Genomic DNA, 27621 nt, shown 5'->3' on the forward strand with positions numbered 1-27621 from the left:
ACTACCTCATGAGACAGCAGAGTTGGAATAGGACTCTCACATGTGATAATAGACTTTCTGTCCATTACTCACATATGTTAACAGAGCCCTACCCTATTACTATTAGAGTTTGAGTCTTCCACATGTGATCATAGAGTTTGTCTATAACTCAATAACTGTAATCTCTATATAAGAGCACCATTGTACACTCATTAAAGTTAATGCCAATAGACTATTTCAACACCTGCGACCTCGACGAAGCAATGACCAGAGAAACCAATCGGCGACGAGAGACCAGTCCCCAGTGACCTGCGAGATTTTCCTGTCCCCATCAACGACCTGCCTGATTTTCCTGCTGCTTGTTGTTAGCAAAAAATCAAGGATATAGCTCTCTGTTTCTCCTTTCTCCTCACACACTTGCATTTGCAACATTTGTAAGCTCCCCATCCCGCTGGTTTAGAGATCACTATCTCTTATTATGAATCTAACCAATTTGTTTGAGCAGTCGAGGTTCTCTACTCTTAAAGAGAATTATTTATTTGTTTGAGCCATTCCATTGATGAACAGGCAGTTGATATAGAACCTTTTAAGTAAGCTAGATTATGAATCCCACAAAGCCATTGGTTGTACTCGATTCCATATTCATACTGAACTTGCCCGTAAGTTGGATTCTGGGAATGAATTTTGTTCTTCAGACCAATTTCTTGTAATCAAGATCTAAAATTTCATTTCTTTAAAAATTATGTGATTTGAAAAATAATTTGTTGAACCTCTAGAAACTCAATTAGAGCTGCTGCTATTTGGATCAAGTAGAGGTTTATGATGGTCTGGAGGTGAAATGGGTCGATGGTTAGGGCAGTAATTCTTAACTGCTCGATCACTTTCCGCCACGTGTCAATATCTCTAGCTTCACTGTGCCTCACTGCACCAAAAGCTCCCTGCAGAAGATGTTTTTCCTCTCCAAAGGGTTTGATAGGCAAGGAATACTTGGTCGAGGCTGGCTCATGGGAATTGAAAATGTATTACATGGTGACATTTTTGGCTCTGTTGAATTGGCACAAAGGGTAAGGATAGGTTGGTAATTGTTGTGGGGAGTTAGGTTCATCCATATGGGGGTTGGGAGAACTTGAGATGGTAGGTCGTGGCATCAGGGGTCAAGGCTGGAATGCAAGAGGTATGGTGGGCTGAGGTTGCACGATGTGGAACACCAAAAATGTCGGCAACAGGGATTAATGGACCAATTGTAACAGAATGCCGAAGATTAGCAGAGAAATTCATCCATGCTAACCACTAAATCTAGTGCTTTATCGCTAATAGCCCTGCCCTAGGATTAAAATTACAATCATATCCCCCTTATGTTGTAGATTCTATCAATGTGAGATGTACAATTGCAATTTAAACCTCAAAATACCCCCAGTTGAATGGAAATTACATCATTGCTCACCCATTGGGTTCATCTTCTTCCCCAAAAAAACCTTTTCTGCAAATCGGTGCGCCCTCCCTATCTGTTTACAAGCAAGTATTAGAGGTTCTAGGATAATCTGGTTGGTGCCGGATGGGCGGGTCAAGCATTAGAGACAGAGCTTCTAACAAGCAAGAGCCAGAGTCATTATCAATTCCTGGGAAATCAACAAGTCTAGGCCTTACTGTGTCTTGCTCTTGGAAGAATTGGCCGAAACAACAAGGACAAACTAAACCAGATGGGTTTCCTCCTCCTTCAGTAGCAGTGACTCGGACATTTTGTTGGCATTGGTAACACCGGTAGGGAGGATACTTAGGAGGTGGGGGAGGAGGAGTATTATAAATTTAAGAGAAGAGCAAGTGTTCCAACAGCAAACCGGATCTGAGAGATCGCCATTTTTCTTCTTATTTTTGTGGTTTTTTTCTTCGAGGAGAAAGAAGCATAAGAAAAAAAACCCGCCTTTGACGAACTGCCAGGAATTTATTGGGTTTGTGGTTAGCTGTGAGCTTCAAAATTCTGAAACAAGTTTTTCCGATTTTTCCTTCTGGGTATCTGGTTTTTCTGGTGGAAAGAAGATGCAGGAGACATATGTAAAAATGTCTATATGAACAAAGGAAAGAGAAAATAGAGGCTTTTGGATATTCCGAAGCGATTCTTCTCTCTTTCTCTTTTTCGGTCTTGCGCCATCTCTCCGCATTAACAAAGTACAAAACTACAGATGCAAAGCTTCCTCAAGTTAATTGATAGAAGTTGGCAGCAAAAAAAAAAAAATGTAACCAACTTACTGGCGAAGGGAATAAAGCATCGTTTCCTGTTGGTTTTGGACCAAAGTGACGAACTCGATGGTGTTACCTTGAGAAGCCAAGACCGAGACGAGAGAGAACTGAGACACACAGATGCAGGGAGGGTTTCTCCTCCTAACGCTGAGATGCAGAGAGGGTTCCTCTTTAATTGAGGATGTTATTTACACAAAGGGGATGGGGTGAAAATGACATTTAATAGGTAACTATAATAGTGTTAACACTACAGGACACGGTTGTAATTTAAAACTTCACAATGGATGGGAGTATAATAAATGAAAAGGTCAGGTCAGGTCAGGGCAGGGGAAGGGAGGGGAGGGGAGTGAAATTTTCTCAAAATAAAACTACAAAACTAGGCCTAAATCTTCTTAAAAGTAACGTGTCACTTTTATTTGTGTATGTGTGAGAGAGAGAGTGATTCATACATTTTAATCTATATTGTCTCTATAGTCATCTCTCTAAATTTATGTCTTCACTGATTTGTGAGTAACTTCAATATCAGTGCATAGTTTGTTGGGACGACATGGAATATGAATATGCATTTTGTTTAATGTTAATCTGTCTATAAAGGGTGTCAATTCCAAGCCCACATCGGTAGGCCCAACCTAGCCCGACACGTTCAAAAACTGACCCGATTAATAAATGTGTCAGGTCTAAACCCGGCCCGTTTATAAATATGTAGTACATGGTGCAAGGGGTAAACCCAATGTGCCTCCTGACCGACCCAGCCCGTTTATAAGCCCGACTCGGACCAACACATTTAGCCCAATCATTTATATAGTTATTTTGATTTTTTTTATAGAATATGGTACATATTGATATTTTTGTCAATTATTAAGTGTAATATATTTTCAAAATTGTTGATGCTTTTAACAAAATAAATTTAAGTATCTTAAATCTAAGAAAAGTAAAGGCCATTTAAAGTTTTATTGGTACATTACCCCGTTTAAGGCCCAATTATAGACCGATTAGGAGAAGCTAGATTAAAGCCTGGAACTCGACCAAACTCAACACGACACCGACCGAGACCGATTTGTTTCTTAAATAAGTAGGTCATGGTCCGAGGACATCGGCCCTCCAGGCCTGGCTAGGCTCGACCTAATGTATATGATGTATATGATTGCCTTAATTTTTATTTTTTTTGCTAGAGATAAATTTTTTTATTAAAAATAGAGAAAAATAAAAATACAACTCAATATGATTTATAAACCCCCCACCTTCAACATGAACATCAACAAGGGATAATAAACCAAGAAAATTAACATAAACTAAACCAAGGTCTCAAATCAGCATCATGCACAATCTCATATCTGATATGCGAAGGGAAAATAATATTTATCTCCGAAGACCCCCATTTAGCAGCATCCTTGGCAAGGAAATCTGACACACCACTAGCTTCACAAAAACAATGAGAGATCTTCCAATTTATTGAGTCTGGAAAGCTTTTAAAAAAAAACCAATCTTGAGCTACAAACCATGGAATAGATTGATTTTGACTCGCAACAATCACCGTTGCCAAGTTAGATTCAATCCAAAGAGCATCCACTTGTAACTCCTTAGCTTTGAGAACTCCTTCCATCAAGGCTTTAACTTCAGCATAGAAATTGGACTAAATTCCTAAAAATATCTTGAAAGCCCCCACCACACTTCCCTTGTGCTTCCGAAAGATTCCTCTCGCTCCAGCTCTTCCAGGATTTCCCAAGGAGCTTCCATCGACATTCAATTTCATCCATCCCCTAAAAGGTTTACACCAGAATACCTCAAGCATCAATAGAGGCTTACCTGGTTTTGCAGAGAGACCCAGCCTATGGCAGCATAGGAGATCAGTTTGCTGTTTGACCACGCCAGATAAATCAAAGTTTGCATCCTACAAATCTTGTCTGATCCTCTAAAAAACGAATGATGTTTGATTTAAGATGCCCATTGTGACGCCGGTCATTCCTTTCTCTCCAGATATTGCCTTAATTGACTATGTTATGAACAGTTGAATATATATATATATATATAATATGTTAATCTCTCTATGATGTACATAATCGTCTTAACTGACTATGCTATGAACAATTGAATAAAAAGGGTCGTTGTGGATTCAAACCACCATCTTCTTAAATCATAATTGAAAGATACTCATGTTCCAAGCACTTTACCAATTTGAGCTAAAGACCCATTAAAATAAAGTATGAAATTTACAAGTAACCACATTCCTTTAAGAGATACCAAGCGCATTAGATGGTCTCTCCCGATCTTGATAGGTCACATGATAGATAGACTAAATATTGTAGAGGTAGAAATGGCATCCTCTATCCCAAAAGGAAAGAAAAAAAGCATCCAACCAATACCTTACTTTCTAAGACAACAAATATAGCCAATTGGACCTTTCCAATCTATAAACCTATGAGCATAAAACATGAAAGAATACATACCAAAGCCAATCTCAAGGTCCTGACCTCTCCTTCTAGCATAGGGGTGTCAATTCGTGGCCCGACCGGACTAAACCGATCAGGACTGACCGTTTATAGACCAGCCCGGCCCAGACCGTTTATTAAAAGTGTCGGGCTTGAGCCCATCCTGTTTATAAATGGTCGGTCTCGATTTTGCTACTTGGACCGTCGGGCGCCTGACCAAAACCGACCGAATAACGCCCAACCGAGACCGGCCTATTGTGCACTGACTTAACCCGACCCTTTAATGATGGTAGAATACTTATTTTACACCCAAATTAAAGAATAAAAACTAAAAAGTAAAGACATGTTCACATTTTAAATAATGGTTATATTTGGTATCATTTATTGATTTATTATCATTTTTTGAAGTTTGCATGAGTGGGTCGGAATATAAGAGCACATTTTAAAGAGGGTCCGTTTAAAAACCGATTAAAGCCCGTTTAACATTAAACATGTCCGTAGCCCGGTTAAGGCCCGACTAAAATCCGATTAAGGTAGCCCGATTATAGCCCGAGGCCGACCGACCGACCGAATATAAAGTGTACCATACCCTCAATAACTAAGCCCGATTAGTTAAATGGGCGGACACGGTGTAGCCTTTGAATGAGGAGACTATTCCTAATTTCTAGATCCACATAATAGATCATGAGATTGAAATAGAAGAGGTACTCATCACTTTGAAAATTGCCCTCGTCTTAAGGAAATAAAACAGATTCTATCATTCCAAAATCCACGTAAATATTCGATGGAACATGCAATGAATTTGGATCTATCAAGTACCAATGAGATATTGGGACAAGATTTTCAATGAATACCCTTACAAAATTCTAACATGCTATACTGTAGTATGAATGCACATAAGCTTCATAATTCATAAATATAAATAAGAATCAAAGACATGATCTCTGTGGCAGAGAATCCTTGGAAAGGCATGTCTATTGGTAATTTGAAATTTAAATGTGCCACCAACATCAAAGGATACATTACCAAATTCAATCTCAAGATCCCCAGGTCTCCTTATAGAATGTTGTTGCTTATGAGTTTCAAATTCCATACCATCAAGCCAAGGTCCGTTGGTGAAATTACATTCAATGTGTGTGTGTGTGTGTGAGAGAAAGAGAGATAGAGAGAGTGGCCAAATGGTGCAGCAAAAAATAAATAATCAGATAGGTCTATCTCAAATGTTTCCTTTTTTTCTTATCGGAAGAAAAACTTGCAAATGTTCAAGTTGTTTATAATAGTAGCTGTGGAATTTTAGCTAGCTAATGAGACTAACCTAATTTCCAGATCCACGTAATACTACTTGACATTGAAATGAGAGAGAAGTTACTCACTTTGACAGTGGCCCTCATATAAGGGAATAAAAGAAATTCTCTCATCATCAAGTCCATGTAAAGGCTTGCCCTTGGATTTCTGCATAGCAAAATGAAAATGAAAATAGGCAATATTAATCAAATGCCTTCTATCAGGGATAAGCCTAACACCTCATCAAAACATTGTAACCAAAACCAAAACATCAGAATAACTATTACCCAGCCTTTCCAAGCTTGAATATGACAACAGTCTTGCATATGACCCAATATATCAATATAACTCAAAAGTGCAGAAAAACATCTGAACTGTCAACCTCAGTAATGGCATTGAGGGACACTTCCCGTCCAAGCTTGTCAACATTGATGAAGTAATGGCAATGGAACTTGACACAAGAATTTACTTACCAACATTGATGAAGATAAAAATTAAGAGAGATTCTTCGATGAATTAAAATAGAAGAGAGTGCTACCTTAAAGGCATCTTTTAAAAACACTCATTCAAATAGAATGAATATGCTATATATATATATATATATATATAATTCTTCAAGGATGTACCTGGATTCTCTTCCATAAATCCATATCTTCACACCAACATCTTCAAGAATAGAATAGAGTCAAGAGACTATATGTCATTTACAACGTTTAAAAAAAAAGGGGGGGTGTTTTTTTTTTATTTTGTTTGGAGGTGGGGGAGGGGGAGTAATTTACACACACCATCACACCATTATTTTGTTATTTTAAACCTTGGTTCAGAGAGAGGGCACTTTATTAAATTTTGTTGCCAGGTTTCTGAAATTTTCTGGCAAAATAAAGAGATATTTATATTACAAAACAAAAACACTTACTCCTACGACTGACTCTAACTCATTTAATCATAATTTTATTTTCAGACTAACTTAATTTCCTTAATATGCAACAAATGAACGAATACATTAGCTAGCAACTAACATGGAATGAAAACCAAGAAAAATATGTGATTTTTTTTTTTTTTTTTGGATGAATAAAAAGATGTGATTTTGAAAATCCTTGAAACAGAATAAAGTTTTACCAGCATCTGTTTGGCCATCATTTAGCAAGGTATCATCAACAATTGCAGGACAAGGAGTTGATAAGATTATACGGATTACCCTCCCATAGAATCTATCCATCTTAAGCTTCTGGTTTAGATATTGACTTGAACTGAGAATGAAGATGAACTAAAAAATATTTGTGAGAATATAAGATCCACTTTTTTAAGAGGACAATCGTGGAGCACTAATAACAGAGCAAAATCTCATTAATAGGAAATAGTCCAAGGCTCTTAATAACTGAAAGATGAGGAATGAATAGAGCACACTTGCAGTAATATAAGATAAAGTTAAAGATCTATATGGAGATACCTTAACTACAACTATTTTTTATTTGATACAATAAAATATGGTATCCTTAAGGTGTAACTGACAACTGTTTAGATCCCTTTTCTTTCTCTATATTACTTTCTTCTCTTAAGCTCACTTTCTAAAAACTCATAACACCTTAAACATTAAGTGATGGGTCTGATGGATTCTAAATAGAGAAAGAATAAGAGAGTAGAGAATTAAAGAAGAGAACCAAAGGAGGTGGGAATTAAGATGATGTAAGATGTTTGGAGAGAGAGAGAGAGAGTGAGGGAGGAAACCTTTTTTCCTCAAAACAGATCGAATTCGCAACCTAGAAATCAATATGAAAAGGGAAGCAATTCAGTTACTCACAATCCAAATTCCACACAAACAACTTTTTATTTTTAATTTTTAAAATGAATTAGGAACGTAGAAATCCTACCTCCAACCTGTATATGACAGTCTCAAATCCTAAAAGAACAAAAACAAAATTAGTAATTGAAGATGAAAGTGTAGAGAACAAACGTATCAAGCAATCCGAAAAAAAGGACAAAGGATAACAATTGAGGAGATTCTTAAACCTCCATGAGGATGATCAAAGAATATAGCAGGAACAGAAACTGCAAAACCAACCAGGTAAACAATTTTATTTTCTCCAAAATCTTGATGAGTGGAAGCTCCCTGCAATCCAAGAACCATTACCACCAATTCAGTTACTCACAATCCAAACTCCATACAAACAATTTTTTTTTTTTTTATAAGAATTGGGAACCTAGAAATCATACCTCCAACATGTATGCGATGGTCTCAAAACCTGAAAAAAACAAAAATGAAATTAGTAATTGAAGATGAAAAAGTAGAGAACAAATGTATTAAGCACTCCTAAGAAAAGGGTTCATGACACCAATTGAGGATATTCTTAAACCTCTATGAGTATGATCAGGGAATCCAGCAGGAACAATAATCTACAAAACCAACCAGACAAACAACTTTATGAGATTCTGTATATACTGAGAAAATAAATATGCTGCTGAACTAAAAAGAAGGAAACCTACCAGTAAATTCATCCAACATGAAGAATGGATCCAAGCGCCTCAATTCCTAGCAAAATAAGACAAATATTTGGACCAAGCTTGCATTATGTTGGAATAGCACCAAAGGAAAACATCAGAACTATGCAATATAAGGCAAGAACTCAAAATGACAAAGACCATATAAAAGACTAAAACACAGCCAAAAAGATAGAAAACCCATAAGCTTATCATTTTGCTATAAAATGGATTATCAAAAGATCAACAGATCAACTTCCATGATTGAAATGAGGTACATTGGTTTGCAAAAACTTCCTTTTCCCCTATGAAGTATTTAGGTAATGGATAGCCTTGGGTTAGATAGTCTCTAGACTACGCGTTGTTAGATGTTGATTGTTTGGAACTCAAGGTCATGAGTACTCTAGAACCAATTGCTAAGCATCTTACCCAAACAATCGGACCACATGGTCAGGCTTAAAAAAAAAAATTACAGGAAAGCATAGTTTGAAACATGTGGAGACTTCATTGCATTGGCACAAAAGCCTGGCTCGAACAATCATGTCACCATAATCCACCATATTCTAGACTTTATTTGAATAGTAAATATAGTGCTGTAGATACTGAGCTTATATGCAAGTCAAGAGAACTTTAAACAAAGCGGGAGATGAACCGTATGGTATGGCACGACTGAGGTGATTGATGTGATGAATCTCGTTAATTCATAGGAGACATGACATAATATACAGTATGTATAAGACCGCAACAAAAAAAATATCAATTTATCAAGTGACAAGACCCAATAAATTAACTTTAGATGGAAATCAATGGAACAGGAATTAATTGGGAAAACCTTCCAATGTGTGTCATTTTACTCATGGTCCTATCAACCAAATTAGCAAGGCCTCCGTCAATTGAAGGATCCTATGGGTAGTCGTTTGTTTCAGGACTCAGAAGGTATGAGTATTAGCTCTGCTCTATCCCTTCTTCTGCTTCTCTTATTCTCTCCACTAGGAGTTTCTTGTTGGGAAGTGGAGTTTTCTCGCACGATGGCGAGATTTGTATTTTGGGAGCCATAGAAAATTTTAAATCTCCCAACTAAATTTCAAATTTCAAAGAAGAATTGCTTACCAAACATCAAGAAAAATATCAAAGTCCCGACATAATTTTAAATTTCAACGAAGAATTGCTTACGAAACATCAAGAAAAATATCAAAGTCAAGAAAACTGTAAAGATTCTTTTATTACATTCTAAGCACAGCCTAATTGAAAAGGATTACATTCAAAAACAAGGAAAGGAGGAAACAAAGAAGAAAAAAATGTACAAAAACACAACCTTAATTTTCACTGAATGTGGGGTCAGTATTGACTGATGATTGTAGTAGTACCGTTGGAGGAGGATGTAATCGCCAATGTAGAGATTGTTAGAATATGTGTATTAGGAGTACATTAGGAATGTTTTATGTTAAGTTGCCCTTATATGTAATTTCTCTTATTTTTATTATTTCTCTTTTATCTCCCTCAGGGAGGAATATGTAATTCTCTAAACTGATTTGAATCTAATTTAGGTGAGATGAGCAAGAAGCTCATTCACGATTTTGGCTCCCACCGTCTCTCTCTTTTGCTCATCTTCTCTCCTTCTTCTTCCTTCCTCTCCTCCATCTTCTTCCCTCATCTCTAACCTTAGTATTCTCTTATTTCTAACTTGGTATCAGAGCAAGTACAAAGGTTTGAGAGTCAACTTTTCTTCTTGCTCCATTCTTTAAGTCTCTCTTGGAACCCTAAAAGAAAGAGGGGTTCATTAGAGGCTATACTATGTAAAAGAGTATACAAGAAAGCCTAATGGAGTTGTAAAAACCAGTTGAAGACACTTGGAGGGAGATTTGAAGGCTACAAACACGGATTGGAACTCACAAAAAGAGGAGAAGCCCAACACAGTATTACCGCCTCTCCCTGGTTCGAGCTCATTTTTCTCTCTCATCCATGTTGCGTTGGGAGAGTGGAATGGCTTATACGAATCACCCAGGGATCTATATTTGACTCCCCAAGCCTTGCACCCTGTGGTCGGGTGTTGTTGGAGCACTACTCCATTTTCCACCTACTGCCAAGTACTGTCAAGCTCTGTTTTTTCAGAATATATGGTTTGAAATTGATAGTACCTTATGTATTGGTTGTGTTTGCTAGAAGTTCTCTATCCTATAATGCTTGTGCATGGTTGTTGGATGAAACTCCATTGTTGAAGTGTTTTTTTATATTGGCTTTGCCTCAAGTCTCTATGGTTTACTAGCTTGCCTTTTATTTTTTAGTTTCGAGAAGACTTTTTTGGGGCTGTGTTCCCCCTTGCTTTGGATTCCCCCTTGGAGTGTTTTTCAGGGGCATCCTTACATTATGTCTGACCTCACGGAACCTTTGGAAGCTACATCGGGCTGGTGGAGTAGTACCAACCCCAGTTCGATTGTCTTTGACAATTTTAACACCCAGATTTCTCTTGTGAAGTTGGATAGTACCAACAACTTGGATTTGTCACATTCTGTGAAGCTATCCCTACGGAGTAGAGGGAAGCTAGGATATATTACTGGGGATATCAAGGTTCCCGTTGTCGCAGACCCCGGGTACTAGAAATGGGAAACTGCAAACTCCATAAAACCTGAGATAGGTAGGAGATTTATACGGAAGGAGACTGCCAAGGATATTTAGGATAGTGTCTCTAGGACCTATGATAGGGTAAGTGACTCTGTGAAGGTCTACAAGCTTCTTCAGCAGGCACTCTCTATGAAGCAGGGGACTAAGTTAGTTTCTGACTACTATAATACTGTTATTGGACTCTGGGAGGAGTATGACCATTACCGAGATCTTCATTTGACCAATTACGATGATGAAGCCAAGGTCAATAGATCTCTTGAAAAAGAGCATGTTCTGATACTCCTAGGTGGGTTGAATTCAGAATATGAGCAGGTTCGGAAATAGATTTTGGGCCGATCACCCCTACCTACACTTGATGAGGTGTGCAGCTACCTCCTGAGTGAGGAAACTAGGAGAGGTGCCATGGATTCTACACCTTCACTTAAGCGCTCTGCTCTTTCCTCCACTTCTCACAGAGAATAGTGTGGAGGCGGCCGAGGTCAAGGGACCTCTTATGGAGATGACAAGGATAGATGACAGTGTGATCATTGTGGGAAACCTAGACATACTCGAGATAGGTGTTGGGTTCTTCATGGCCATCCTAATACACGTGGTGGATCTTTTGGCACACGTGGTGGCCTCAGAGGAGGGGCTACAGCCCATGTTACTATGACAGAGACTGATACTAGAGACTCCTCACAGGCAGATACCAGATCCTTCTCCAGGGATGATATTGCAATTGCAGTGCTTCACCTGTTTATGTCTCACCTCGATAGCCCGTCTACCTCATAGGATGCCTCAGCTTCTGCTACACATGTTACGACCTCTGCACCTTCCACAGCTCCGTCGTGGGTCATCGACTCTGGTGCCACTAACCACATGACCAGTACGTCCCATTACTATGACTCCTACTCCATTTGCTCTGGTAAAGATAAGGTCCGAGTAACTGATGGTACTTTCTCCTCTATCTCTAGTAAAGGTAGTATTCCCATTACCTCTTCCATTTCACTTGCTTCTGTTCTTCATGTCCCTATTACCTTGAACCTATTGTCTGTGAGCACTTTGACTAAAACCCTGAATTATTGTATCATATTTTTCCTTCTTATTGTCTGTATCAGGATTTGGGAACAAAGAAGATTATTGGCAGTGGACGTGAGGAGTGTGGCTTATAACGTCTTGAGCCGAAGTTACCTTTTTTGCCTACACCACAGTCCTATACATATGGCTATAGTGATGTTAGCTCTATAAACTCTGTGATGCTTTGGCATCAGCGTTTGGGACATCCATCTTTTGTTGTTATGAGGAAACAATTACCTCATTTGTTTACGTCCTTTTCTTCTACTCATGTATTTCATTGTGAACCATGTACTTTTGCTAAACATTGTCGTTCATCTTATCCCTATCATGGTAATAAATCTGTTGTTCCTTTTCATATTGTGCATACTGATGTTTGGGGACCTTGTCCCACTGCCTCCTTGTTTGGCCACCGCTATTTTGTTTCTTTTGTGGATGACTTTTCTCGTTGCACTTGGACCATTCTTATGAAGCATAAAAGTGATGTTTATGATGCCTTAAAAAACTTCTATCAAATGGTCCATACCCAATTTGAAATCAGGATCAAAATTGTCTGGTCTGATAAAGGGGGGAGTACATGTATGGTAGTTTACAAGACTTTTTTTACTGACAATGGTATTATCCACCAACTTGCTTGTGTTGATACACCCCAACAGAATAGGGTAGCTGCGAGGAAAAATCGCCACTTGTTAGAAGTTGGTAGAAGTCTTTTATTTGGTATGCATATTCCTAAAACCTTTTAGTTTGAAGCTGTTCTTGCTGCAGCTTTCCTCATTAATCGCATGCCTATAAGATTCTTGGGTCTCAAATCCCAATTGCACTCCTATCTCCTCAGTCTCCTACTTTAACTCCACCACCAAAGGTATGTGGTTGCGTTTGTTATATACATGTTAACAAATCCTCCCGCACCAAACTAGATCCCAAGTCTCTAAAATGCCTCTTCCTTGGGTATTCTTCCACCATTAAAGGCTACAAGTGATATCACCCATCATCTCGCACGAGATTTCTTTCTAAAGATGTCACCTTTCTTGAGTCTGTCCCTTACTTTGCACCTCGTCAGCATCCTCTTCAGGGGGAGAATGGAAATGAAGGTGAAAAGGTTGTTGATGCCATTCCATTTCTTACCTCATTGCCTCTTACTCCTTTTTCCTTTGATATTGGCAAACATAAAGAAGTAGATGATATTGCTACTATGGATGAACCTTGTACAGGGAAGGCACCTGTTATTGTGTACACAAGAAGGACAAAGAAATCTACCAAGAGTCCTCTTTGAATCCACATCCTGAGCTTCCTCTTCCTCAGTCAGATAACATCTCCTCTCTTTAATTGGTGGAGCTTCCTATTGCTGTTCGTAAGGGTAAGAGAGCCTGTACTAATCCCATAGCCCAGTTTAATTCCTATGATGCTCTCTCTCTTACAGGTGTTGCCTTTACAGCTGCTCTTTCTTCTGCTTCCATTCCCAAAACTGTTACTGAGGCCATGTCAGACCCTAAGTGGAAACAAATCATATCAGAGGAAATGATGGCCCTTGAGAAGAACTGTATCTGGAAACTGGTTGACCTTCCCAGGGGGAGAATCCCAGCTTGATGCAGATGGGTTTATACAATCAAGTACAGATCAAATGGTGCTATTAAGAGGTACAAGACAAGATTGGTGGCCAAAGGATAGTCAAGTGTATGGAATTGACTATCAGGAGACCTTTATTCGTGTGGCCAAACATAACTCTACAAGAGTTCTTTTATCTGTGGCAGCAAACAGAGATTGGCCCCTATATCAATTAGATGTGAAGAATGCCTTCATCCATGGAGATTTACAGGAGGAAGTGTATATGCAGCCCCCTCCAGGCTTCAAGTTTCCAGGAGCCGATGGGAAGGTGTGTCTCCTAAAGAAGGCACTTTATGGTCTGAAGTAGTCACCAGAGGCTTGGTTTGAGAGGTTTAGATAGGCCATTCTAAAAAATGGATACTCCCAGAGTCAAGCAGATCACACATTATTTACTCGGAGAGGTAATGGTACCATCACAGCACTGATTGTGTATGTTGATGATATTGTGGTGACTGGAGATGACGATGAGGAGATAACTAGGCTGAAAGCTTATTTGTCTAAACAGTTTGAGATCAATGATCTAGGATACTTGAAATATTTCTTGGGTATTGAAGTGTCAATATCTAAGAAGGGAATAAATGCATGCCAAAGAAAATTTGTTCTAGATCTGTTGAAGGAAACAGGAATGCTGGGATGTAAACCAGTGAGCATAGTTGTCACGGCGCCAAGGCGAACCAAGGCGGTGGAGGGTTGTCTAAGCGCTTAGGCGAGAAGGCGCCCGCCTTAAGGCGAACTAGGCGAACAAGTGTTATTTGTTATTTTTCCTATTTTCTAACATTATTTAGTAAGTTATATATACCTTGTATCATAAAAAATCAAGATTAAGCCACATCAAGTCATTAAAAATCAACATTTAGCCACATCAAACCATAAAAAATTAACATTAAGTCATATTAAGTTATAAAAAATCAATATTTAGAGAAATGCTCTTATTCTATAATAAGTTTGACTGGTCAAATGATTTTATTTTTACATGAGATTTTTTGTATTAGTTATAATATAAAACCAGCTTTCTAACAAGTCTAAGATCACTTAAATCTGAGTTGCAATGACAAAGTAATGCTTCAGTCAAACTTATTTTTAAGTGCGCGAATACTGTTAAAATCGCCTGAATGAAAATAATTTTATGAATATCAAAACAAAATATTTTTTTACCGGACTTTTGGTTTTTAATAATGTTTTAACATGATAGAATTTATAAAATTTTCATAATTGAGAAAAACCCTAGCATTTAAAAGTTGAAAATCGTCCCTATAACCAAAATCCAGTTTTTGTTCTTGGACTGGGGGGTTGACTTTTTATCCTTTTGGAATTTGATTTTTAAACTATTTTTATTAGATTCAAATACGGGGTGTTTGCTTATTTATGAATAATATCTTAAGTAAATGAAATAAATGCCGAAACAGAAAGCAACATGCAGTGTAACAAGGCGGCTGTCGCCTAGGCGACGCCTTGACAACTATGCCAGTGAGTTCTCCTTTTGAGCAAAATCATAAGCTAAGAGAGGATTGTGGCCCTTCCCTTGATGTAGGGAAATACCAGAGGCTAGTGGGGAAGCTAATTTATATGTCCCTGACACGCCCAGACATTTCGTATGCAATGGGAGTTATGAGCCAGTTTATGTATGCACCCAAGAGTAGGCACTTGGATGTTGTGTATCGTATCCTCAGATACTTGAAGTCCTCTCCAGGAAAAGGCCTTTTGTATGCCAAGAACAATCACTTGAGGATTGAAGGCTATTCCAATGATGATTGGTCTGGCTCCATTTCTGATAGGCAATCCACATCTCGTTATTGCACATTCGTGGGTGGCAACTTGATTACATGGAGAAGTAAGAAACAACCAGTTGTAGTTAGATGCAGTGCAGAGGCTGAGTACAGAGTAATGGCTCATTCTGTTTGTGAGCTCACTTGGCTGCATCGGTTGGTTCTCGAGTTGGGGTATGACACTGAAGGACCTATGAGACTCTATTGTGACAACAAAGCAGCAATAAGCATTGCCCACAACCCAGTGCAACATGATAGAACAAAGCACATTGAAGTAGACCGGCATTTCATCAAGGAGAAGATTGATTCCGGTGACATTTGCACACCCTTTGTGAGGACAGGTGATCAATTGGCGGATATCTTCACCAAAGGTCTCATTCCTCACAAGTTCGGTACCCTCTTATGCAAGCTGGGAATGCGTGACATTTATTCCCCAGCTTGAGTAGGAGTGTTAGAATGTGTGTATTAGGGGTAACATTATGAATGTTTTATGCTAAGTTATCCTTATATGTAATTTCTCTTATTTTTCTTATTTCTCTTTTATCTCTCTAAGGGAGGAATATGTAATTCCCTAAACTGATTTGAATCTAATTTGGGCAAGATGAGCAAGAAGCTCATTCACGATTTTGGCTCCCACCGTCTCTCTTTCTCTCATCTTCTCTCCTTCTTCTTTCCTCTCCTCCATCTTTTTCACTCATCTCTAACCTTACTATTCTCTTATTTCTAATTGAGATGTCGTATGGGGAGGAAAACCACATAAGCATAGGCATCTTAGATGGGAGAATAGGCAATGGAGCTTCCAAGTTGAGAACTTGTATAGCTTGCCTAATGTAGTCCGGGTGAGCACACTATAACCCAACAATTAATAAGCACTCTATCTATTGCTCCTTACTAAAATCCACACCTTGACTTGGGTCAGCTGCCTTAAGAAGCTTTCCTCTTCCATAGAGCTCCCAGACACATTCTACCAATCTTACCTTAGCTGGATGATCGTGATCATTACTGTTCATCTCAATAGGCTTTCTCACACAAGCAATTTCTAAAACAAAAATTCCAAAGCTATAGACATCAGATTCTTTGCTAGACTTCCAACTCATGGCACATTAAGTGTAGGATCAAGCGTTTGCCAGTCATCCAAAAACCCGGACTTGTGGAGAAGGTGCAACTTTATTTCCTTAATGTCCAGCCAGCGCGACAGCGGTTCGAGCCGGGATCTGGGCAGAGACTTTGGGCCATCGGTGCGACGCCCAATACAGAGCCCCCATGCGCACCGGTCCCAACAATCCCCCCCCAAAGCGACGCCCAAATACCAGAGCACCCATGCGCTTGGGGAGACTCGAACCCGCAACCACCTGCTCTGATACCACTTGTAGGATCAAACGCTTGCCAGTCATCCAAAAGTCCGGGCTTTTGGATGACTGGCAAGCGCTTGATCCTACAATTGGTATCAAATCGGGAGCTCAATTTATTTAAGACTATATCGTCTTAATAGTGAGTCAAAGACCATGACCACATTCCAAGGACCACCAGAAGGCATGAACGCCTCGAGACCCCCGTACTTTAATGGAGAAAACTTTTCTTTCTGGAAGTGCAGATTCAAGAATTTTGTGTGCGGTCACAACATTCTTGTATGGAGAGCCATAGAGAATGGACCATACACTATCACCAAGATAGTTGATGGAAAGACAGTACCTAAGGATGAAGGAGAATGGACGGCTGAAGACATCACCCTCATCCAGTACAACTTCCGTGCCATTACGTTCCTTCAATGTGCCCTCAATGAACAAGAGTTCAACCGAGTCATTGCATGTGACACGGCTAAAGAAATTTGGGACATGCTTCTTGTCACACACGAAGGTACAGCAGAGGTAAAAGAAAGAAAGGTAGATCAACTTGTCTCTGATTACGAGTCATTCTCTATGAAAGAAAATGAGTCAATAACTTCTATGTTCACTAGATTTACTGATATTGTGAATAATCTTAAAGGTTTAGGCAAGACTTATACTAACGCTGAAAAAGTCAGAAAAATCTTAAGAGTCTTACCTGCAGCTTGGAGACCCAAGAAAACAGCAATTGAAGAAGCCAAGATTTGACGAAAATCTCCTTGGACTACTTGCTTGGATCTCTCCAAACGCATGAAGTAGAGCTGAATGCCGACAAACCAAATTCTGAGAAAAGGAGAACCATAGCGCTAAAATCAACTCAACCTATCGAAGAAGTAAGTGATGATGAAGAAGATGAAGAATTCGACATGGAAAAGGAAATTTCACTCATCACGAGGAAATTCAACAAATTCCTCAAACAGAAAGGAAGATTCCAACACAAGAACAAATCCTACGGTGACAAATCCTATGGGGAAAAAGGTAAAACAAAAATTAAACCCAAAGAAATTCCTACTAAAGATATAATGTGTTTTGAGTGCAGAAAGCCTGGACATTTCAGAACTGAATGCCCAAATAAATCAAAAAGAAAGGCCTATGCAGCTACATGGGACTCAAGTGATGAAGAGAAAAGTGAATTTGGAGAAGAAGTCACCAACCTCGCCTTGATGGCCATCGGAGATGAAGAACAAGAGGTATGTGAAATTCAACCTGAACTTTTAGTAAGGGACTCTAATGAGGAACTTCAAGAAGCCTTCGAGGCATTATATGAAGAAAGTATAAAATTAGAGTCTGATAAAAGTAAACTTGAAAAAGAGGTTGAAACACTAAATAAGAGAGTGGAGGCACTAACCTCAAAGGTAAGTGAACTGGAGGAAGAAAATTTTAAGTTGAACTCCACCCTCTGCACCTTTACCCAGGGGCAAAAGAACCTTGACAACCTTCTAGGTTCTCAAAGGAAGAGTCCAAATGAAAGAGAAGGACTGGGTTATAATGGACAAAATCCATATAGAAATGGGAATCCAAGAAGAGGTGACCAAAGAAACCAACCATCCACCTCCTACATTAAATGTAGTTTTTGTAAAAAGATAGGACACTCCATAAAACAGTGTCACTCCAAGAAAAAGCCCAACTCTCAAACTGAGAGATCAAGAGTAAACCATGCCTACTACTACACACCCCTAAGAAGGCAATATAGGCCTCAAGAAAACTCTAGACCTATGCCCAGGTATAAAAAAACCCAACCTCATAGAGAGTACTCTATTGAGAGGCCCCAAAGGCAATTCCAAGGATACAAGAACTATCCTAGTGAGACTTATAAACCACAAGGGAAATACCAAAACCAAGGACTCTATAGATACTATACTCTAAGATCAAATGGATCTTATGAAAAACAGAGGACTCAAAGAAACCTAAGGCCATTCCAAAGGTAGAACCAAAATCCTAAAAAGTACAAAACCATTTGGGTTCCAGTCGGGAAGTTTGACACTAACAATGGTGGACCCATGAGATTATGGGGACCAATGTATGATTAAATTTCTGTTATAGGTTTGCTTGAAGAATAAGGTGGAAGCTGAATGGGTAATCGACAGTGGATGCTCCAAACACATGACATCCAACAAGAATCTATTCTCAAGCTTCCGGGACTATGATGGAGGATGGGTCTCCTTTGGAGATGACAGCAAAGGAAAGATTGCTGGTATTGGAAAAATAAAACTTGGAGGTATTTCAATCTCGAACGTTTACTTTGTGAAAAATTTGAACTACAATCTCCTAAGTGTAAGTCAATTATGTAGCATTGGATACAAAGTAGAATTCAATGTCTCCCACTGTTGTATTAAAGATGCAAATGATAATCTAATACTAAAAGGATCTAGGAAAAACAACATTTATGTTTGTATACTTGATGAAGTAAGTTCCTTAAATACATGCTTGGTTTCTAACCATAGTGAATCTTCATTATGGCATAGAAGACTTGGACATATAAATGTCAAGTTGATTCAAACCATAGCATCCAATGATCTTGTGAGGAACCTCCCTAAAATCAAGTATGAAATAGATAGTTTTTGTGATGCCTGTCAAAAAGGCAAACAAACCAAAGTTTCCCATAAGTCGAAGAATATTGTCTCTTCCTCTAGACCATTAGAACTACTTCACCTAGACTTATTTGGACCTATCAACATATCTAGTATGAGTGGTAAAAATTACACCTTTGTAATTGTTGATGACTACTCTAGGTACACTTGGACTGTTTTTCTGAAAAATAAAAATGATGCCTTCGATGAATTTGCAACTCTATGTAACAGATTGCAAAATCAGAAAGGGTATACTATAACCTCTGTAAGGAGTGACCATGGAGGAGAATTTGACAATATAAGTAAATTTGACTTATACTGCAACAAGTATGGTATTGACCATAACTTCTCCGCTCCTAGAACACCTCAATCAAATGGAGTAGTTGAAAGGAAAAACAGGTCATTACAAGAGACTGCAAGGACTATGCTTAATGAATACACTTTGCCTAAGTACTTTTGGGCTGAAGCTGTAAATACAGCATGTTATGTACTAAATAGAATAATCCTTAGACCTTTGCTTTCTAAAACACCTTATGAACTATATTTTGGTAAAATACCAAAAGTAAACTACTTTAGAGTATTTGGATGTAAATGCTTCATCTTAAACACAAAAAATCATCTTGGAAAATTTGATGCAAAATCTGATGAAGGAATATTCTTAGGATACTCACTCAACAGTAGGGCATATAGAATTTTTAATAAAAAATCTTTAATGGTTGAAGAATCTATGAATGTAAGATTTGATGAATCTTTACCTAATGATTTAAATAAATCTCTTGCTGATGATGATGATATTATTAATGAACTTAAGAACAAAACTAATGATATTTCTCTTAACGATTCAAATGATGTTACCATAGAAAAATTAGAAACACTTCCTAAGGAAGTCATTCCTCATAGGAATCATCCCTTAGAAAACATCATAGGAGATCTAGATGGAGAAATCCAGACTAGATCTAAAACCCGAGAGGTATGCAATCACACTGCATTTATCTCAAGGATCGAACCAAGAACATAGAAGAAGCACTAAAAGACAGTGATTGGATTATAGCTATGCAAGAGGAGCTTCACCAGTTTGAAAGAAGCAAGGTATGGGAACTTGTCCCTAGACCTGACCACCACACCATCATCGGTGCTAAGTGGGTCTTTCGTAATAAACTGGATGAAGATGGGAACATAGTGAGAAACAAAGCAAGATTAGTTGCCAAAGGATATAACCAGCAAGAGGGAATAGACTATGATGAAACCTATGCACCAGTAGCAAGGTTGGAGTCCATTAGAATGTTACTAGCTTTTGCATGCCATAAGAACTTTAAACTATATCAAATGGATGTCAAAAGTGCCTTCTTGAATGGATACATTCAAGAAGAGGTATATGTAGCTCAACCTCCCGGCTTTGAAGACCCTAAGTTTCCAAACCATGTCTATAAACTTGAGAAAGCTCTATAGGGACTCAAACAAGCCCCTAGAGCTTGGTATGAGAGATTAAGTACTTTCTTGATAGAAAGTGGCTTCTCAAGAGGGAGGATTGACACAACCCTATTCTTGAAGAACCTGAAGAATGACATACTCATTGTTCAAATCTATGTAGATGATATCATTTTTGGCTCAACCAACGAGAGAATGTGTACTGAATTCAGTAACAAAATGAGCAATGAATTTGAAATGAGTATGATGGGAGAGTTAAATTTCTTCCTTGGACTTCAAATAAAACAGACTGATAATGGAATTTTCATAAATCAAAGCAAATACACCAAGGAGTTGCTAAAGAAATTTGACATTAACAGTAAAAAATCTTCAGACACTCCGATGCTCATCCTTGAAACTAACCAAGGATGAGGATGGACCTTCTGAGGATGTAACTAGATATAGAGGCATGATTGGAAGCCTTCTATATCTAACAACAAGTAGACCTGACATCATGTACAGTGTATGTGCATGTGCTCGGTTTCAAGCTGATCCCAATAGATCACACCTCACTGCTGTAAAAAGAATTTTTAAATATCTGAAAAGCACTTGTGATGTTGGGTTATGGTACCCCAAAAACCAACCCCCTGACTTGGTCAGCTTTTCAGATGCTGATCTCGCAGGTTGCCATATTGACAGAAAAAGTACCAGTGGTGCTTGTCACTTTCTCGGCTCTTGCCTTGTCTCTTGGTTTAGCAAAAAACAAAACTCCGTTGCTTTATCTACCACAGAAGCTGAATATGTTGCAGCTGGTAGATATTGTGCTCAAATCTTTTGGATGAAGCAAACTCTCCAGGACTTTGGAGTGCGTTTTGAATCTTGCCCAATCATGTGCAATAACACCAGTGCCACAAACTTGAGTAAAAATCCCATTTTACACTCAAGGGCAAAGCACATTGATATTCGACACCACTTTCTACGAGACACCATTCAAAATGGTGTCTCTCTAGAATTCATTGAAACTGATAAACAACTCGCAGATATATTTACTAAACCTCTTGGTGAAGAGCGTTTTAGTTTCCTAAGGAAGGAACTTGGCATTTGTAACCCGTTTGGCTGAATAAACATTTCTTTTTGAAAATTCTTTTCCTAAAGCCCCTGACTTGAAAAATCCTTTCCACAGCCATAAAGTTTTTGTGTTCTAAAAATTGCTTGGAATCAACCGGTCGACCTCCAAAATATACCGGTCGACTGCCACTGACCGAATGGTTTGACGGTCGACTGCCAAGGACCTCCGGTCGACCGCCTCTAACCGAAAGGGATACCGGTCGACCGCCACAATATACCGGTCGACCGACGCCGCCGAAAACTCGATTCTTAACTCTTTAAAATCAACTTTTTAACCCATTTTTTTCACAACTTTGGAATCCTATTTGGTCTAAAACCCTATTTCGACTATTCATCTCCCAAAACCCTAGCCTAGAACTTCATTCCACCCTATAACTCTTGAGATTCATTCCTATTCCTCCCAAAATCCTTGCATCTCTTTCTCTATTACACCTCTAATCATCATGGACTCTCATCGCCCAAATAGAGGTAAGAAAACCGTGGCTCATAAAGGAAAAAGGAAGGCCTCTGACAAAGATCCATGGTTCTCCTCCACCATTGCTCAAGAATCATGGGATCTCTACATCTCTCGCAACATAGAGCAAGGTAGGACCATCAATATCGACTCTTTATCCAGGTATGACATCAAAGACCTTTTTGATGCTTTGGGATGGGGTAACATTCTCAAACTTGACTCCCATTGTTATCCTCATTTAGTCAAAGTGTTCTTTTGCAACCTTACCTTCTCTGGTGAAGGTGACACCCTTATGGTCCATTCCTATGTTAAGGGCATTCCAATAGACATCGACATCCTGACTTTAGGAGAAATCCTAGACATTTCTGTGTTAGGGGACCTCAAGTACTACCAACCCAAGACCTACATAGAACAATTCATGGATGTTGACTGTGTGTATTATAGCATTATGAAGGAATATGCTAATACACACAAAATTAAGGCTAAAGAACTTACGGATATAGGGAGGATTGTCAATCTTATCATCTCTTACAACATTCTCCCAAAGAGTGGTCATAGAGATGAAGTCTCCCCATTTCATGCCTATCTTACCTATTGTGTCTGCAAAAGTGTACCCATCAACCTTCCTTACATCCTGCTCAAAACAATGATTACCCATGGTGATAGACTTCAAAAGGAAAATCTACCCTATGGACGGATGATTTGCCAAATCATGGACCACTTTCAAATAGATTTTTCTGGTGAATCATTTGATCCATTTCCCCAAGAGATCAATATTTCCACCATTCGCAAAATGCATCTTCTTCCCCAGCAGTCCACACACTCCAAAAAGACTACTGCTGGACCCAGCCAGCCACAACAACCAGGAAGTGATGAGACCTCAGCCTATGCAACTGTTGCTGATCTTCAGAAAGTTGGAAATATCATCCTTGCCCAGTTGGCAAAAATGGAAAGAAAGCAGAATGAGATTCTCAAGCTCCTCCGCAACGAAGAGGACGTTGAGGATGACGAAGAAGACAGTGACGAGGAGGACATGGAGGATGAGGATGCAGCAGATTAGAACTTATGTTTTCTTCTTGCAATTTTATGTTTGTTTAAGTCGTTTATTATTATATACTTTTGACATTTATGGAAAGTTGAACTTATGCTACTTTTCTATGTGGCACATACTCAGGGGGAGTATTTTTTGTGTCGTTTTGATTACCTTTTTGCTGTTGACAAAAGGGGGAGAAGATTCCCTTCTGACAATGACAATGATAGTATTAAGATTCACTTCTGACAATGATAGTATTATCTTTAAACTGTTTATGGAAATTGGTAAATTGTTTATGGAAATGACTTTATCTATCCTTGGTTACTTTCTGGCTCTGCATTTCATTATCCTATTGATCTTTACACAGAGATAGTCAAATTATTTCTTGTATTTGGTTTCATTGTCTATGTTTGTTTGTCATCACCAAAAAGGGGGAAATTGTTGGGAAACATGTCCACACTCCTTGCTCCTTGCCATGTTTTGGTGTTAACAAACAAACATACATCTTTAACTTGATTGTTAAAGTGTGATTAGCTTGAAGAAACCCTTAGAAGATCGAAGGTCGAATCAAGACATGAAGCTAAGCTTAAAGACATGAAACAGCAAACAAGAAGGAAAGAAGATGAAGGGCGAAAGAATGGAAGATTCGAGTGAAGAAGAAGACCACTAGGATAGATTAGTTATTTTTAATGTAATTTGTAATTTCCACATACTTATATGCACTCATCTCATGCATGTGCATTGCATCACATTAGAATGACCATAGAGCATGCCTTGACTAGGTATGGAAAGTCTCTAAGTGGTGTGGAACACACAGTAACCTAACTCAAGGGTATTTTAGGGAATCTTAAAGTTAGTATCAGGAGACAAATCCTTCATAAAAGCTGTAGGAAATTGAGTTGTGATTCCAACGCAACTGATCTCAAGTCAATCCAAGGTCGGACCAAAAAGTTATAGTCAAAACAATGGTGACTGGTCAGTATGACAGAGCATGTCATGTTGGCGGTCGACCGGCTGGAAGCCCCGGTCGACCGGAACCACCCGAGACCATAGGTTGTCGACCGGTTGAAAGTCCCGGTCGACCGGTGCCTGTCTGGAAGTACTCCAATGGCTATTTTTTTGCCTACAACGGCTCTTGGCGGTCGACCGGTATACCCAGAATATGTCCGTTAGAGCTTGATTCCCTACCTAAAATGCTTCACTAAGTTCACTTATAAATACCCGAATCACTCTTAATTAATTATTCATTAAGAAAGAGCTTTAAGAGCATTGTTGCAAGCATTAGAGAAGTTTATTTCTACTTGAGTTATTCTGTTACACAAATCCCAAACAAGAGACTCAAGTCTTAATCAAAGTCCTCTACTCTCTCCTGTGCAAGTCAAAGCCGTAAGAGAGGACTTTACAAAAGGTGCATCACTCATCATTTATTATTCATTCTCATTTGCACCACACTTGAGGTATTCCTCTTATTCCACTATTTCTTATTTTCTGTTTTTTTTTACAATTCTAGACTGTACTTAGGATTGTAAGGATACTCTTATCCTAAAAAGAGAAAGGTCTCTCTCTACCTCTAATAGAGATTGTGAAGGCATCTCTCTGCCTGGAAAGGAGATTTGTAAGGATACTCTTATCCGTAAAAAGATTGTAAAGGTTTTTCTTCCCTACCTACTGTACTGAAAGGGAGAACTAGTGGAATACCTTACAAGTGGATTCTTGTAGGGAGTGGACTAGACTCGAATTGAGTTGAACCACTATATATCTTGTGTTGTGGTTGTTCTTATTTTATTTATTCAGCATTGCTTTTAAATTACAATCACACTTGTGATCTATACATCGAAAAGAGTTAAATTCCACTAGTATAACCTATTCACCCCCCCTCTAGGTTATTTCATTAAGATCCCAGGTAACCCAAGGTACCAGCTAAGACAGTAATTTGTGACCCTTTCCCATGCTCCACAAACCTAGCCAAACCAAAATCCCCACCAAGTTTAGCATTGAAGTTGGAATCTAAAATTACATTGCTGGATTTAACAACCTTGTGGATGGCGCATTGCTCCCACTCTTTGTGCAAATAGAGCAATGTGTAGGCCAAATCAAGAGCTATCTTGTACCTCAGACAAGAGTAGCTCGTTGGTGCCACCAATGGACAAGTTGTACTAGGTTCTTGTGCCTCAACCGACTAATGGTCTTCACCTCAGACACATACTCCTTTATCCCTTGTTTAGACCCTTTAGAGATCCTTTTCACAGCAACATCCAAGTTGAGATCTCTCAAGAAGCCTCTATAAACACCTCCAAATCCTCACTCTCCAAGCTTTCCTTCCTCATAAAAGTTATTAGTTGCGGGAGCCAATTCAACTTACGAGAATCTCCTGGGTCCGGTTTCCTTTTCGAATTCATCATCCATGGACACATATGTTGGACTGAAACCTGCATCCTTGAGTCGTGAGAAATTCTTACAGCCCATGAGGGATCATTCCAATAGACAAACAGTTTTATGACAACACAATAAGATGGAAGATCAAAGAGAATTTGATCCTCCATTTCCTAAACAAGTGCAAGTGCAAGTGCAAGATTAGTTTCTATTGACTTGCAGATCATCAATATCAGTTCTTGCCCCATGTAAGAAAACAGAGAAGAGGGACGTGAAAGAGGAAAAAAAAAAGAGTTTGAAAGAGAAGGAAACTGTAGAGAGAAAGAGATGTATATATGGTAGGACATCTTACACGTGAAATTAGTTAGCTTTCACAGAAGAAAATATGGGCAATCTTACCGTATTAAATAGATTCACCTCTAGACTACTATCTTAATTAAGAAACATGATGAGTAGAGAATTGTGGAATAAAAGAAATCAAAAAAGATTTATTTTATATTTTTTATAATATAAAAGAGAAATATATTTACTTAATTGACCTTTCCAAAAACTCTAATCATAGATTTTTTTTTTTTAAGGATATAAAGAGACGTTGAGGAGGGTAATTTTATAAAGTGAAAGATTAGTCACGAAGCATGAGTACATGCACTTATATAATAATATGAAACCTGCATTATCCATGGACCTATATGTTGGACTGAAACCTGCATCCTTGCGTCATGAGAAATATCTTACAGCCCATGAGAGATCATTCAAATAGACAAACAGTTTTATGACAACACGATAAGATGGAAGATCAAAGCGACAATTTGATCCTCCATTTCCCAAACAAGTGCAAGTGCGAGTGCAAAATCAGTTTCTATTGACTTGCAGATCGTCAATACCAGTTCCTTCCTCATGCAAGAAAACAGAGGAGAGGGACGTGAAAGAGAGAAAACAAAGAGTTTGAGAGAGAAGGAAACTGTAGAGAGAAAGAGATGTATATAGGGTAGGACATCTTACACGTGAAATTAGTTAGCTTTCATAAAAGGAAACATGGGCAATCTTACCCTATTAAATAGATTCACCTCTAGACTACTATCTTAATTAAGAAACATGATGAGTAGAGAATTGTGGAATATAAGAAAATCGAAAAATATTTATTTTAGATTTTTTTATAATATAAAAGAGAAATATATTTAATTAGTCGACCTTTCCAAAAACTCTAACCATAGATTTTTTTATTTTAAGGATATAAAGAAACGTTAAGGAGGGTATTTTTATGAAGTGAAAGATTACCACTAAGCAAGAATACATGCACTTACATAATAATAATAATATGATAGTATGATTGAATATATATATATATATATTGGTAGATAAAAATTTTCCAATCTTCTTAGCAAGGAAGGGAGGAGATGAGAAAAAAAAAAATAGTACACAAGTAATTTTCCCTTGTCGACAACTCAAATCCTTGGTCTAACACCGGTTTCAAAAGAAAATTGTTATGGTCTTGGGTTCTCTCAACTTGTAAGCCGGTTTATGAGGTTGAATTCTTTCAAGCCTGTGTCAATAGTAACAGTCGATCTTTGGCCCAACATGCCCTTGGAAAGGGTGACTTGGTGCAAAGTGGCAATCTTTCATTGAATTCTCAGCCATTTTTTGCATTTTCACATGAGAATGAAATTGGGCTTGCTCTATAAACAATGACAATAAACACTTATTCATGCTCTTAGGTGCGGAATCATTTCTGAACATGGTTTCAAGTATTGGTATGGTATCAGCCGTATCATATTGGTATCGGTTGAGGCCGATCCCTGACCCTTGATCTATGACCG

Source organism: Macadamia integrifolia, chromosome 8 (genome assembly GCF_013358625.1).
Source record: "Macadamia integrifolia cultivar HAES 741 chromosome 8, SCU_Mint_v3, whole genome shotgun sequence".
NCBI lineage: Eukaryota > Viridiplantae > Streptophyta > Magnoliopsida > Proteales > Proteaceae > Macadamia > Macadamia integrifolia.